The following is a 15,431-nucleotide window of genomic DNA, read 5'->3' as shown; positions in this document are numbered from 1 at the left end:
GAGGCCTCAGAAGAAACCAAACTAACCAAGATCTTGATTTTGGACTTCCAGCTGCCAGAACCATGAGAAAATAAATTTCTGTTGTTTCAGCCATCCAGTCTATAGTACCATGTTAATGCAGCTAAGCAAACTAATACAGCCACTCTGAAAAAAACAGTTTAGAAGCTCTTCAAAATGTTAAACATAAATTTATCATATTACCTGGAATTCTCTCCTCAGGTATCCATTCAGGGGAATTGAAAACATATGTCCACAAAAAGACTCACACACAAATGTTCTTAAGAGTATTATTCATAACAACCAAAAATTGGAAACAATCTAAACATCCATCAACTAATGAATGAATAGAAATATGTGCTATACATATACAATGAAATATTATTTGTCAATAGATAAGAATGAAGTAGTAAAATACACTTTGACATTAATGAAACCCAAAAACTTTCACACTCAGTAAGAGAAGCCAGACACAGAGACCATACATTATATGGTTCAGTTTCTATGAAATGTCCAGAAAAGGAAAATCTACAGAGGCAGAATGCAAATTAGTGGCTACCTAGGGTGAGGAGAAGGAGCAAACACAACTTATTGGGATGATGGAAATATTCTAAAACTTGTTTATGGTGATGGCTGTACAACTTGGTCATTTTACTTAAAATATCACTGACTTATGCCCTTGAAGTGAGTGATGCCTTTTCTTTGTCACCAATAAAGTTAGAAAACAACTCATTAAAGTTATTTAAAAGTTATGAAATTATGCCTCAATATAGTTTTTTTTAGGTAGTATCACTAGAATGAAAAGAGAGGCAGACAGGTTGCAGGGAACAAAAATAAACACCACTTTGTGTGAGAATTTGTGGTAAGAAGGAATGGAAAATTAGTGAGTAGTCTGGTGGGAAATGAATTGAGGAAAAATTATGTTTGATTGCTGTAAGGCTGAAAGGAATAATAGCCTAAAAAGTAGTATTAAAAACAATGGATAATTGCAAAATAAGCCAAAGACATGGTTTGTGACACTAAACAGCGTCTTTCCTCTGTGTAATTTTTAAATAATTAAAACCTCAAAGATAGGTTTTGAGGAGTATTGGGCCAGCAGAACTGGACATACCTCTCCTAACCCCTTTTTGAAATACCTATAGTAACAAGCAATAACATGAACATCACTGTGTTAAAAGCTAGCACTTGCCGTCCTGGTATGGTCAAATGTGTGATAAACTCTAAAAGACTAATGAATCATCACCAGGCTGTATCTCAGTCATCACTTCCCTCTATAGTGTCTTACATCTATGACCCTATGACAGAGTTCCTCATTTTCTCCCAACATCTCTGTGTCTTTTTTCTGAAATAGTAGAACTTTTAGATAGTCATGGTGACTGATACGGTTTGGCTGTGTGTCCCCACCCAAATCTCACCTCTAATTGTAATAATCCCCAGGTGTCAAGGGTGGGGCCAGGTAGAGATAATTGAATAATGGAGGCGGTTTCTCCCATACTGTTCTCATGGCAGTGAATAAGACTTATAAGATCTGATGGTTTTATAAGTTAGAGTTCCCCTGCACAAACCCTCTTGCCTGCCACCATCTAAGACATGACTTTGCTCCTCATTCACCTTCCACCATGATTGTGAGGCCTCTCCTTCCATGCGGAACTGTGATTCAATTAAACCTCTTTCCTTTATAAATTACTCAGTCTCAGGTATGACTTTATTAGCAGCATGAGAACACACTAATACAGTGACCCCCAAAATTCTGCATTACCCAGTATTTTTGGAAGCTATATGTGGCCATGAAGCTAATATCTGGCTAGTGGGACTTAAGTGGATTAGATTTGACAACTTGTAAGAGCCTTTTTTGAAGGAAATCTGGTGCATGCCCTTTCTGTTCTTCCCCCTTCCTTTTTTCAACATTCTTTTTGAAATATAAATACCACTATCTTGGACCATCAGGGAAATTGTGACATCCTAGAAATGGTGGAACAATAGATCTAGAAGGAGTGTGGTATTTATGGTCTTCTTCAGATACTTCCGAACTTTTACAGGAAAGAGAAAGTCTTCATTCTTGGTTAAACTAAAACAAAACACACTTAATCCTCTATCAGCTCATTCTGCTAGGCAGTGGAGGTTCTGGCAGGGAGACTCAGGGAACCACTGGGTCTTGCCAGTCAGCTGGAAATAAGTCTGTCGTCTTTAGAGCAACTCAGTCTCTTTAGTGCAGATGATCAGTCTTTCACAGCTCCTTCCCCACTCCCTCACTTTCCCAAGATGTCATCTTATTCCCCAAAAGCAACAGTTTTTTCGAGAGCAGTGGTGAAAGGGTCTTCCATTCTATGTGCTGCTCTCTGGGTCTTTGCTGTCCGCTGATTAAGGTTTCTCATCATGCTGCTCTCTAGACATCAGCTTCTGTGTTCAGAGTCCACACTGCCAGTCTCCCTCAGGCTTGAGGTGTCTGTCTGCCACCACTACTAGTTGGGTGTGGACACTGTCGTTGCAGCTCTGTGTTATCCTGGTCCTGGCCCCAGGCCTCCGCCATTCCACCAGGACTGTGACTGCTTCTGCCCCTTGGGAGGATTCCTGGATTTCTTGAACACTCTCCTTAGGCTGTGGGAAATCAGAATTGACATGTATCAACATTCATTTATTGATATACATCTTTTCCCCTCTGATACCTTTCTGGCTGGTGACAAATTGTCAAATGTAAGGAGTAAGCAGAGAACCATCCCACACAATCTCAGATTCTCCCCCAATGCTCTGGGGGTTTCTACTGACCGAAGCTTAATCACGCTTTTCCAAATCACACCTTCCTGCCACCTAGGTATCAGCAAATTCCTCTGACCTGTTCTTCTGTCTTTCCCTCATTCCCTCAAACACTCTGTCTCAGAAGTGTTTCTGTAATTTCCTGGTTATCCCTTTCTCATGCTCAGAGTGTAAAGTAAATCTCTGGAGTCTGGTGCCAGCACTATGGCTCTTGCTATATTCAGGGAGAAATTGTAATTGAAATACAACTTTCTCCTCTCTTTACAGTCAGGCTCTCAAGACTGCTATCTCCCTACATCATTGCTGAGATTGAGTTGATGGATAATCTCCTTTTCTAAGTGATGTCTGTCCTCGCCTTCCCTGGGACTTAATATGCCTTCTTGGTGGTTTAGTAATATCACACTATTAGATTCATTTATAATTGAATCATACATCTACAGAAGCACATCTACATGGAAATAAAGGAAGGAGAATAAGATTGTGAAAAATTCCAAAATGAGTCGTTTGAGATATGGTAGACGACTCTACTCAGAAGCTACCTGGGTTGTGTTCAGAATCTTGGGCACACCTTTAGTTCGTTTGCTCATTTGCTTGGTATTTACAATCATGGATGTTTTTATCACAGGCTTTAAGCTTGGTACTAAATAAAGAAAAAAGTCCTCTGACAGCTGCACAAGGAGCTTAATTAGGAACGTTTTTAAGTTTACTTTAAAATGCATAATTGATGTAGAAACATGTAAAGTAGATAGCACCCCTTTAACATCCTCAAAATATTTTCAAAGTTGCTGATTGTCACATTTGTTTCATATCATTTAGAAGATGTCATTTTCTAGCTGCTTCTTATCTTAATCCAGCACCACGTCTGTGTTTAATAATTCATTAGATGTTCTTTGGAACTTATTGCCTGCTGAGTTTACTGAAGACTGATTGGTAATTTTATCATTTCTAAGTTTTCTGTATATATTTTCATAAGTGTCATCTCCTGTTGATTCTAATACTTTCTTATTTGAAACAACATTTTCTCATTTTTTCTGCTTTGACACTGTGCATCTATCATTTTTATCCCTCAGATGATATATCATTGAAATATGATAGCTTCTTGGTCATTCTACATTATACAGTACCTGTATTAAAAGGACATTAATATTTCAGATAAGTTTTATTCTTTTATCAATAATCACCAACCCAAATCAGGTGTGCATTCACAAACAAATGAGTCACAATTGGGTAAAACGTGGGCATTGAAGTAAGACTCACCTGGAATTTGAAGTCTGCCTCTATTACTTTCTACCTGATTGAATTTAAACCAATTTTTTACAAATTCAACTTCCCTAAATTTCAGTTTCTTCATCTATAAAGTTGCAGTAAGTACTTTCTAGCATTGCTGTGGGGAATTGATGAGAATACATTTGTCAAATGTGCAATAGTGTACCTGAAAGTAAAGAGATGTTTTATTAAAATTTTATTTCATTTATTTTCTTCTTTTCTTCCCCCTCTCATTTCATTTTCATCAAGTTACCACTAACACGCTTTTCAGTGGTTTCATTATAACACATATGGCATTATCTGAGGTACCAAAATAGTTCTTATCCTTATTTTAAGCTCAAGGTATTCTCAATTTCATTGTACCATGTCCACTTTATGTTCCACTGCATTGCAAAAACTCCATTTTAAGAAAAACTATTTAATAAGGCTAATTTTGATAACTCCAAAAGCTCCCTAAATTGTCATTTGCTCATTCACTACCCGACTAATATAAAAAAGGCAAAGAATGGGCAGTATTGACACATGTAAATCATAACTCTTTGCAAAGGCACAGGTGAATCATGCATTTTAATTGGAAGACCATTTATAAAAACAACCTTCTGCAAACCTAGACTAACTCCACCATCATTTCACATTTGCATTTAACTGCTCTAATCTAATGGGTTTTACACTGTAGTTGGCCAGAAACCTGAAGATTTCAACCAGAAAATGTCAATAATATTTGTTTCTAGACAATGCTATATAACAGATTTTTTTCCAATATTGGTGTGCCATTTTCAAATTTTTAAAATCACTGTCTGTGATTTCTTGGTTCTTCATAACAGATATAATATATGTTCATTTTTGAAAAATTAGAAAATTCAGAAATTCAATAAGAAGAAAGCAAAAACAAGCTAAATGTCTTTTATACTTACACATATACTTACTCTCTTAAGAGTAGACCCTGGCCTTAGAAACTTGGTATTTTTGTTTAAGTAGCAATGTTTTGAGTTTATAGAGTCAGGCATCACTTAACAACTAGGATACATTCTGAGAAATGTGTTGTTAGGCAGTTCATCTTGGTGCAAACATCACAGAGTGTAACTACACAAACCTAGATGGTATAGCCTGCTACACACCTAGGTTACCATCCTGTACAGCATGCCTCTGTGCTCAATATTGTAGGCAATTGTAACACAATAGCAAGTGTTTGTGCATCTAAACATATCTAAACCTGGAAAAGAGTAAAAATATGGTAGTATAATATTATGGGATTACTGTCACATATGAGGTATGCATATGATGTCTGTTGTTGATCGAAATGTCATACAGTGTGTGGCTGTATTCAAGAGCAGGATGGAAATGATAGCAGTTTTCATTTAATAACCCTACCTCTTCCATTTCTCAACTATTATGAAAGAGTATATTGCTTCTTAGGGAGCGTTCTATGAGAGTAAAGGCAAGAGAACAATTGTAAGAAATAATGTCAGGGCAAACATTTAAAATGTGGTAAGGCAAAAGCATTTTGATTCAAATTTTTTCAACAAAATGTGTTTAAGTGTATTTAAATTTAAATTAACATTTAATTTTCCCCAATCTTTTCTGAATACAACAGGTTGAACCTGGTTCCTTTAAACAAAATAAGAAAAGACATTATTTTTGCTCATTTGCTATATCCTGGTAAAGTTTTGTTGTCCTATCCAGAAACTGAGAAACTAAATGGTGACAATGAACTAAATAATACATCCTTTTACAAGTCAAGTGGCTTCTAACTATTTTCCTTCAAGAGTAATGAAGGGGGCCTTAAACAAGTTGCCAACTAATAGATTACAAACAAGAATTTTTGATTACCCTGTATTGGTTGCAAATAAAGTAGCAAAAAAATTTAAACAATTTAAACAGAATAATGTACATACCTACTCCATGTGTATATGTCTGTGTTTACATGTAAAAAAGCATTTATGATAAAATTTTATTTTTATATTTAATAATTATTAAACTTTTTAATACATTTATGTTGCTTTGATCGATTATGTAAATAAGTAATTATGATATAAGAACTTTTATTATCTAAAATCTAATAAACATACACATTAAAAAGTTGGAATGTGTTTATATACATATATAGTATATACAAACAATATATATGTACAAGATATATAAGTAGAACATATATGCTTATAAACCTATGTGAATTATTTTGTGTATATATACAGAATTCAGTATGCACATACATTATTTACCTATGTAATACATTGTTATGCTTAAATGTTCTTAACTGATTATTCTATTTCTTTGCAACCAATGGTGTAATCGATAACACATTTAATCATAATAATGCATATATAATTTGCATCATTATATATTATGTATTATATAAGCACGTAATAATGCCTACCTCAGCCTCCCAAAGTGCTGGGATTACAGGCGTGAACCACTATGCCCGGCCTTACAAAGACTATTAAAATTGTTTATCATTAAAATTTTAGACATGGAAAGGAGTAAGTGTAGGTGGATGAGGCCACAACAGCCTGAGAACAGCAATTTATGGCACCGATTTCTACATTTCAGAGGAAGGACCTAAACAGACTGCAGAACTTTAAGAGGAGGTAGTCAAAAACAATTTTGCAACCTCTTGCCCAGTATCTCCCTAAAAAGTATGAAAAGACTGGGGCTGAAAAGGTTCACTGTGTTAGCCTTGCTACTACAAAAGATGAAACCAAAATTTTAGTGACTTCACACAAAGAAATCCCGTGTGTCTTGGTGAAGCTTCCCCTTCCATTCAAAGACTCTTAGACTCAGGTTTCTCCCATCTTGGGCAATTAGCATCTTAACACAAGCCTTCAGGTCACCACCATGAGGAAAGAGAGATAAAAGGATAATGGAGCTTCTAGGGAGTGGGCTTGAAAGTATTCAAAATTATTTCAACTGACACTCCAAGGTTAGAACCACCAGCCTCATGGTTTTAATCTAGTTGCAAGGAAGGCTGCACAATATACTCCCCCTGTGTCCGCAGAAACAGAAAAATAATAAAGTTAGATTTGCTCAGGAGAGGGGCTTCAGAGAGATTAGTCAGAAATGACCAAGGCTGGAGTTTCCTCTTTGCCAGAAAAGATTTAGGTAGATGCAGCTTGAGACCAATCTCCCCATGACGGTGATGCAAAAAGAGAAGTCAACTGTGGGTTCAATTGTTTTTCTCCCTAGCGTGGCAAAAATGCACAAGCTTGCTGTGGCAAACAGACACAAGGAAAGATAGATAATCTCAAAGGTGATAAGCTTGACAATTCATGAGGAACCTTAAACGCTATTTAAGGGTAAAGGAGAAAAAGTTGCTATATAGTGCAGGTTTGAAGACACCGTAAAGGAACATAGTTAAATTGCCTTAGAATTGCACTCTGTTGATTTTTGCTCTTCGACATAAGCATTACATGGAGGTCACCTACTGTTTTCTTCTCCATCTTTCGGAGGCTTTAAGCAAACCTGACACAGAAAGAGTCTCTGTAATATTTTGTGATATCAACCACCCTCAGGAGATATCCAGTTTGCTGAAAATCTAGTGCTTAAAAAGAGATACTCTTTTTTTTTAACACATCTTAAATCCTTGTTTAAATGACAGATTTTTAAATACAAATATTTATAGCTGTCTCACAGCATGACTAATCGAATTTTTGTACTGTTAAGCCTTAATATTTTCTTGCAAAGTTGAAGTAATCTTATTCAGTACTGCAAACAGCGTACCCAAGTACAAGGGAATAAAATGCCACAGGAGAGCTGAAGGGCTAAGGGCTTAGCTTCTCCCTTTGTTTAGTTCTTTTCCTGGAGTAAAAATATCCCAATTATTTATGAAGTGAGAAGGGAAAAGTTCCCTTGGAGTTGGTCTTTCCTTCCTATGGTCCCGGTGTTTTTGCGGTATCAGTGGCTAAACCAGGACTACAAGCAGACCAAGAAGGAACAGGACTGTCAAACTACTGGATGCTGAGACTGGATTGGAAGAGTCACAGCTAGGAAGTTAGTTACGAATAGAATCAGGATCATGAAAACTTGAAGTCCAAGTGAGGAAACAGCCTTCAGTCAGGGACAAAGACCTCATGGAATGCACATAGGCACAAACAAAAGGGATAGGACAAGTAATAGAGATTAGGGAAAAGAGGCCAGATAAGAGTGTAGGGTTTGTTCAGTGATAAATAATCATGGGCTGGTACTTTAGACGAGGAGGCTGGCAAGCTGAGACAGACAGAGACATAAGCAAAGAGGGAGTCCAAATGATAAGCTCAGAGATCAAGAAACAATGGGAAAGTAGAATTGGAAATTCAGAGGAACTGAAATGTAAAGTCGAAGAGAGCTGAGGTGTGAGGTATTGGAATTAGTGACTGGAATTGTACAGAACTGTGTTAATAATCGTCTGTATCCCATTCTTCCCTGAGACCTCTGCCCAAGTGCCGCTGAGACAGAGGCTCCCAGGTGAGGCTGTTTCTAATGTAGACCCACCTAAATGGGGTAGAGAAATTCAACGAAGAGTGAAGTTCATGACAGCCAGAAAAAAAAAAAAAGTATATATATATATATATATACATTTTTTTTTTGAGACGGAGTCTTACTCTGTCATCCAGTCTGGAGTGCAATGGCATAATCTCGGCTCACTGCAACCTCTGCCTCCTAGGTTCAAGTGATTCTCCTGCCTCAGCCTCCTGAGTAGCTGGGATTACAGGTGTCCACCACCACGCCTGGCTAATTTTTGTATTTTCAGTAGAGACGGAGTTTCACCATGTTGGCCAGGCTGGTCTCAAACTCCTGGCCTCAGGTAATCCACCCACCTGGGCCTCCCAAAGTGCTCCAGAAAATATTTTTTTAAAATAAATTCTGAGTTCTTATTTATTAGAACAATATTAGTCACAATATTACAGTGAACTTTTGCCTTTTCCTCCTTTAGAAGAACAAGTATTTTCTGTTCAGGTGTCAGGACATCTCTACAGAGCAATTTCATGATAAAAATTGGAGATAATCTTCACAAATGTGAAATTCCATAACATTATCTGGAATCCTGTGGCACTGGCTTCAGACATCTGAAGCCCCGATCAGCAGTGTGATTTAAGAATTAATAATTGTCACCCAGTGTGGAAGGATGTGTCATTGATTCTGATTCAGGTGTCTGAAAGCAAACTCTCTGCCTTCAACTGACTCCAGAGTGGCAGCTCACCCTTGCCACTAGAAAAGATAATATTTGAGGAGATTAAATGGCAGCAACCTCAGATATGGTGAAATTCATTTCCTAAAAGCCACATGTCTTATAGACAGATGAAGCAAAAGCCAGACAGGAGGGTTAGACAATAAGAATCTTTACGTGTTCTTCTGTATCCCACTACATTTCTGAATTTGGTATTTTGTCATTGTGAAATGTGATCAAGGTCATAATCAGACTCAGAGACTATGCATTTATTTTCTTTTTGGAACATGGGATTTTGTATTTCCCATGTCACCATGTCACTCTCACTACTGGTATGAGAAAGGATCAGCTGCTCTTAGCTAAGCCATCGCATAAGGGGTCAGTGCATTGTAGATGGGATGGGGGGTGAATGAGCTTTGTATTTCATTCCCCTCACACCAAGGGAAGGGGATTTTACAGGAGCGTTTTTAGGCTAGTAATGATTATAGTCTAAGGCTGAGATTATATGAGAGGAAGACTGGAGATGGGATTCATCAGGTGACAAGAAATGTGAGGGATAATTATCCCAAAGAGGAAGATGATTAATGTTAACAAGTGACAAGAGTACCAACAGGTCATACTCCATAGAAGAAACAAAATTCTCAGTTGCAGAAGTGCTCAGAGAATCAAACAAAGGGGCAGATAAACTGGGAATGCTGAGTGACAGCAAAATTGTTCTAGAAGGGTCTGTGTGAGGAGAATCTATGTTAAGTTTTAGCTTCTGTGCTCAAAAGATTCCTAATAGTGCTGCCTCTGTAAAAGGCCATGAGGCGAATCAGATGAGTGGTGGTTAAGAAGAATGTTAATATAATCTTGACCTATTTTTTAAAGGAGAATATATCTGTGCATATGTGTAACTGGTATAATCAAAATTTTAAAAATAGTGTTTAAAGACCTAGTTAAAGGATGTTTCAAAATTGTTTTGAAGTAGTTCAAGGCTACACAAAATAGCCTGTTTGTCCTTAGCAGTTTTACAAAATAATTCACTGATATTTTTTCAAAAAATTTCTAATATTTTCAGTAAGCTCTGCAGTTTTCCCTAAGGGTCTTTAAGCTTTCAAGACTATTCATTTGGTTGTCAGTGTAAATTTTTTGTTGTTGCTGTTGTTTTGTTTTGTTTTTATTATACTTTAAATTTTGGGATACCTGTGCAAACTTGCAGGTTTGTTACATTAGTATACACGTGCCATTGTGGTTTGCTGCACCCATCAACCCGTCCTCTACATTAGGTATTTCTCCTAATGCTATCCCTCCCCCAGCCCCCCACCCCCCGATAGGCCCCAGTGTGTGATGTTCCCCTCCCTGTATCCATGTGTTCTCATAGTTCAACTCCCACTTATGAGTGAGAACATGTGGTGTATGGGTTTCTGTTCCTGTGTTAGTTTGCTGAGAATGATGGTTTCCAGCTTCATCTATGTCCCTGCAGAGGACATGAACTCATCCTTTTTTATGGCTGCATAGTAGTCCATGATGTATATGTGCCACATTTTATTTATCCAGTCTATCACTGATGGGCATTTGCTATTGTGAATAGTGCTGCAATAAACATACATGTGCATGTGTCTTTGTAGTAGAATGATTTATAATCCTTTGGGTATACACCCAGTAATGGGATTGCTTGGTCAAATGCTATTTCTGGTTTTAGATCCTTGAGGAATCGCCACACTGTCTTCCACAATGGTTGAACTGTCTTCCACAATGGTTACACTCCCACCAACAGTGTAAAAGCATTTCTATTTCTCCACATCCTCTCCAGCATCTGTTGTTTCCTGACTTTTTAATGATCCCCGTTCTAACTGGCGTGAGATGGTACCTCACTGTGGTTTTGATTTGCATTTCTCTAATGACCAAAGATGATGAGCTTTTTTTGATATGTTTCTTGGCTGCATAAATGTCTTCTTTTAAGAAGTGTCTGTGTATATCCTTTGCCCACTTTTTGATGGTTTTTTTTCTTGAAAATTTGTTTAAGTTTTTTGTAGGTCAGTGTAGATTTTGGGGAATGCGGGAAGAGGAAGAGATGCCTAAAGAGACCTCTGAGAACAATCCTGACACCAGACGGCTTCACCATTGCTTTTATATTGAAAATAAAATGAAAAGAGTACAAGAATAAAAGGAATTTAATAGAACCCTACCACAGGGAAGCTGGATCAATTGTTTCACATCTATTTGAGAGGCAGGAAACTGTATAGAAGACTGTACTATTTTACTAAAGATGTGTTATATGTCTTACAGCTAGCTTTCTGGTAGCCCAGGTAGACTAATAGTGAATTCCATGACTATCTTTTCTCTGAAAGTGGCAAAGTGTTATTATTGCACTGTAAACTCATCCATGAACATGCCTCCCAGTCAGGCTGAGGGCTCAGGTGATCTTAAGATATTATGCGGCTTCAGATATCTGTATATCAGTTGACTATATACACAGGTCTCTGAAACAGAGCTACATGTTTATGAACTCTCAAGACCTGTACACTTCATCTTGCCCAGTATATTAGTCAGAAAGGGTAAAGTATGCAACAGTAACAACTCCAGACTCTTAAGGGGAGATACTTGGTCCTGAAAATTACAAGTACTAGCTAAATCACAACTTATTGGCCCGACCTAGTTGCATGGCCCTACTCAACCACAGAGGGCACGAAGTTCCATTTTCCCAGTGCCTGGAAGAAGATAGTAGTCACATGAGCGAAACTATTGACTATGGTGCCCAATGAATGATCCCACTTAACTCCAAAGAGCTCACCTTGGATTAGGAAGATAATTTTCAGGGTGCTAAGAAGTCTCTGAAGGGGAATTCAGAGCCTCTTGATTCTTCCACTAGATGGTCACCAGTTTGTTATTGCTTGAAAATAAATAACATATAGTGATGAGGTGCATGGCAAAATAGAAAGATTTAAAGCAATGTAAAATTCTTTCATAGTCAGGATTTTAAAAGCTGTAGATTTTAATAAGAATTTCTATACTTAAGGGCAATTTGACCTAAGACTTCTTGAGAAAAGAAGAAGTATTCCTTAACTTAAGAATAAAAATTTCACAATAGGATTTTAAGAAAAGCAATATCGGTCCTAGTTTTTCATCTAACAATTCAGAGTCAAGAATATGCAGTTACATCTTTGGAGTGCTGCCACAATTAGATCACAAGCATATAAATTGTCATTTGTCACATAAATTGTACACTCATGCTATTATTCCCAAGTTTTCCTAGGTAATTAGTTTATTGAAGAGTATTAACTCAGTAAAATACAAACAGGTAATGATTTTCCTTTTTTACAACCATTGACTAACACCATGCTCTGTTGAATCACTATATCTTATCCCCTTAATGGCAACCTAAATAGGTCCTAAAGCTTCCCATTCACTTTTAGTTAATAAAAATTCCAATCCAATTCGATACAGTTTAACACTTCAATAGTATATCAAACACCATATTCAATTTAATGCTCATCTTCTTCCCCTCCCCAGCATTACCCTGGGTTTAGACCAAAGGATTTGGAGGAGAGTGAGGGTTGGGTCACCTTTTGCACTGCTTTTCCACCAGCACAGCAGCTCAGTAAGATTCCAATCAGGGAATGAGATCCCAAGGCCTGTCTTCGAGATCCCTCTAGTGGAGTGCCCCCGCCATCCTAGAGCTCTGGATAGTCTCTGCTTGCCCCTCCAGATCCATTCCCAGCTCCTCTTTCTGCTCTGGGTCCCCAGAATGCTGACCTCTATATGCTGCTCCAAGGAACTCTTTTGCTCCCTGGCTTCTGGCTGGGAGGCACTGGTGGGAGACCGGAGTTTGGAGAAAGATGTTGCGGTATCTGTTTCCTTGAGTCATACTGGGCCATGGACTGCCGGGGACTGCATTCTTATTCAGAAAAAGGTCCTGCCAGGCTGCCCTCCTCTGCAGCTGCAACTCTCACTGGGTCTAGTAACCATTTCCTCCCCTTGCTAATGGTGGTTGCAGCTTTCCACTGTTGCTATAGCTGGATGCTTCTCTGTGCCTTTTGGCTTTCCTTAACTCTGTTCACACCTTTGTAAATAATCCCTTCACAAATCCTTCCTCGGTTCCACTACACGAGTGTGTCCTCTGTTCACTGTAGGATCATGACTGGAAATGGGCTGAGCACCTCTTTTTCTGCCCCACAGGAAAGGAGGGAAAATCATCCGATGCTGAGGATTTATAATCTAGACAATGTCGTTCTTTTGACTCTCTCTGCTCCCCTAAATTGTATGTTTATTAAGAAGGGGATAAGATTTGTGATAAAGGAAGCAGGGTCAGATTTGACGCCTCGTAATGAGGCCGCAAGAGAGTGTCAGCTTTCAAATGCAAGGTGCTTTCCTGAGAAAATGCACCACTTTCTGCTTCTTTGTCCTTAATTCAGCAATTTTCAATTCTGGAAAGTCCATTCAACATGCTGAAAGACCTGCATGTATCAGTTTGTGTGGTAAAAACTAGAGATAAATGCAAAATGTCATAAATTGATCTAATTTTCCAGAACTGAATATATCTGTAGGTTTGGATCCTCACTATCTCGAATAATCAACAGTTAATAGATACTCAAGGATTTATTTTTTATCTGTCTCATTACCTTCCCAAGAAAATAGCAAGTTGTACATACAAAATTCTAGCATTTATTCTCTGAAGCCTTTTATTATGTTTTCAACACACATCCAGTGTCAAAACAGCACTCCCAGGACACTAATACAGAGATTCATCTAATGACATATTTAACAAAATAGCTGCTTTGAGAAAGAACAAGAGCATGATCCTTTGGAGGCATTGTGCTGTGTGTTTCATTTAGTTGTAATAAAACACTACCTGAGAGCCATTGCCAACTAACCTTATGCTTTATTTGCATTTTTTTAGCTTATTAAATGTGAAGGCATTCAGAGGTTGAGTAAAATTGCCAGCAAACTGTACTTCATGTTGAAGATCAGCAGGGGCCTTTTGGAGGGCTTCAATTTTTCTCTGAGTGTCAGGAAATCAGATTATTGCATCCAGCTGCAAGCTGTTTTGATTGAACTGAAAGTCTGATTTAATTTGGTACAAATGGCAAATTACTCCTCTATTTATCCTTGAACTACTTGTACCCACAAAGCACTGTATTTTAGGATGCTCTTAAAAGTTTAGAGTTGAAACATGATTTCTAAAGGTTCCCTCTCTATACCTGGACCACTTGTAAAATTCCAATATATGTCAAAGACCCCTGCAAAGATAACATACATGCATTCTTACACTCCCTGCCCTCATGCTGTTTAGAGAATATGTGTATTGATTCAGAAGTTAGATGCATATTGTGAAAGACCCATTAAAATTCTTTATAAAATGAAACAAAGTTTAGAGTACTTATTTGTTGATACCACTTAAAGGGCAACCAATTTTAAGATTATGCTATACTGTAAACAATGCTACTATTGAAAACGCTAAACAATGAGAAAAAAAATCAGTCCCTTTAAAGGAGAATATTGAAAAGAGGAGGCAACTGTTTTACTTTGTGAAATTCTCTTATATAGCACAGCTTTCTAGAACCACTGTGCAGAGAAACATATTTAGGAGACACAAAAGAACCTAAAAATCATAGCGTTATTTTTACCATACTTTAGAAGCCATTCATAATTTCTGAGATTTCCAGCTCAGAAAATATACAACTTCAAAACACACAGCTTAGGACATTTCAAGCTGTGTCAAAATAAATGATGATATGGAAACAATGATATTCATTATGAAGTATGAATGCCATAAAAAGAATTGTTGGATGGTCTTCTTTCAACGAGGTTTAAAGAAGGAAAATATCAGTAGGTTACATTTAGTTCAATTTAAGGGCAACAGTGATAATTTTTCTCTATTTAACACAATTTTATTTTCAGAGATATAAAACCAGAAAATCTGGGTAGATAGCAAGTAACAATATAATTTTCAAAGAATAGAACTTCATACATCTTTTCATTTCTGATGCCAAGTTTGCTTATGTAGTTCGTCCACTCTGCAACTTTCCTTCTATTCAAATCATGCACATCTTCAACTCAACTACCACTTTTATTCAGGTGTCTTCCTCAAAGAAAATAATGTTTAATTTCCCTAAACAAATATAGAATTTTATATTCAATTACTAATTTTCTCCAAGAATAGCATAGCACTGAGCAACTTCTCCTGTGCCTATACCTTGCCATCAAACTACATAGTAAGAGCAGTGGTCAAATATTCCCTTATTTTCCCTCCCTTTAAAAATCTGTTATAGTGGCCTGTTTCATAAAT

General features: G+C 37.4%; 1 long non-coding RNA gene across 1 annotated transcript; it reads right to left on the bottom strand.

Moving 5' to 3' along the window:
* Positions 1-280: 280 nt before the first annotated feature.
* LOC129532971 (uncharacterized) lies at positions 281-13,583 on the bottom strand. Its single transcript, XR_008678959.2, has 4 exons — positions 12,709-13,583; positions 11,937-12,035; positions 4,009-4,183; positions 281-2,595 (listed from the first exon to the last, which is right to left on the bottom strand). It is a non-coding gene; the product is annotated as an uncharacterized lncRNA (long non-coding RNA).
* Between the last annotated feature and the right edge of the window lie 1,848 nt (positions 13,584-15,431).

The sequence above is a fragment of the Gorilla gorilla genome, chromosome 3 (assembly GCF_029281585.2).
Source record: "Gorilla gorilla gorilla isolate KB3781 chromosome 3, NHGRI_mGorGor1-v2.1_pri, whole genome shotgun sequence".
Taxonomy (NCBI): Eukaryota; Metazoa; Chordata; class Mammalia; order Primates; family Hominidae; genus Gorilla; species Gorilla gorilla.
This window is presented reverse-complemented; position numbering and strand designations above follow the sequence as displayed.